Source organism: Arachis ipaensis, chromosome B1, assembly GCF_059453495.1.
Source record: "Arachis ipaensis isolate K30076 ecotype BB chromosome B1, ASM5945349v1, whole genome shotgun sequence".
NCBI classification, from domain to species: domain Eukaryota; kingdom Viridiplantae; phylum Streptophyta; class Magnoliopsida; order Fabales; family Fabaceae; genus Arachis; species Arachis ipaensis.
This window is the reverse complement of record NC_142436.1, coordinates 95,211,990-95,213,098: the sequence shown is the minus strand read 5'-3', so window position 1 is coordinate 95,213,098 and position 1,109 is coordinate 95,211,990. Positions and strand designations below refer to the sequence as shown.

The following is a 1,109-nucleotide window of genomic DNA, read 5'->3' as shown; positions in this document are numbered from 1 at the left end:
AGAGGAAACTAAGAGAAGCTAAAATACAACAATCCAGAGATAACCTTACAGAAATTTTCGAACAGGAAGAGGAGATGGCAGCCGAAAATAATAATAATGCAAGGAGGATGCTTGGTGACTTTACTGCACCTAATTCCAATTTACATGGAAGAAGCATCTCCATCCCTACCATTGGAGCAAACAATTTTGAGCTTAATCCTCAATTAGTTTCTCTAATGCAACAAAATTGCAAGTTTCATGGACTTTCATCTGAAGATCCTTTTCAGTTCTTAACTGAATTCTTGCAGATCTGTGATACTGTTAAGACTAATGGAGTAGATCCTAAAGTCTACAAGCTCATGCTTTTCCCGTTTGCTGTAAGAGACAGAGCTAGAGTGTGGTTGGACTCTCAACCCAAAGATAGCCTGAACTCTTGGGATAAGCTGGTCACGGCTTTCTTAGCCATGTTCTTTCCTCCTCAAAATCTGAGTAAGCTTAGAGTGGATGTTCAAACCTTCAGACAGAAGGAAGGTGAATCCCTCTATGAAGCTTGGAAGAGATACAAGCAACTGACCAAAAAGTGTCCTTCTGACATGCTTTCAGAATGGACCATCCTAAATATATTCTATAATGGTCTATCTGAATTAGCTAAGATGTCATTGGATACTTCTGCAGGTGGATCCATTCGCCTAAAGAAAACGCCTGCAGAAGCTCAAGAACTCGTTGACATGGTTGCTAATAACCAGTTTATGTACACTTCTGAGAGGAATCTTGTGAGTAATGGGACGCCTCAGAAGAAGGGAGTTCTTGAAATTGATACTCTGAATGCCATATTGGCTCAGAATAAAATATTGACTCAGTAAGTCAATATGATTTCTCAAAGTCTAACTGGAATGCAAGCTGCATCCAACAGTACTCAAGAGGAATCTGCTGAAGAAGAAGCTTATGATCCTGAGAACCCTGCAATAGCAGAGGTAAATTACATGGGTGAACCCTATGGTAACACCTATAATCCCTCATGGAGAAATCACCCAAATCTCTCATGGAAGGATCAACAAAATCCTCAACAAGGCTTTAATAATGGTGGAAGAAATAGGTTTAGCAATAGCAAGCCTTTTTCATCATCCACT

The 1,109-nt window shown here is 39.9% G+C and overlaps 1 non-coding gene across 1 annotated transcript; it reads right to left on the bottom strand.

Moving 5' to 3' along the window:
• Nucleotides 1-470: 470 nt before the first annotated feature.
• On the bottom strand, nucleotides 471-578 carry LOC148577537 (small nucleolar RNA R71). The gene has a single exon (XR_015904040.1). It is a non-coding gene; the product is annotated as a small nucleolar RNA R71 (small nucleolar RNA).
• Nucleotides 579-1,109: the final 531 nt, after the last annotated feature.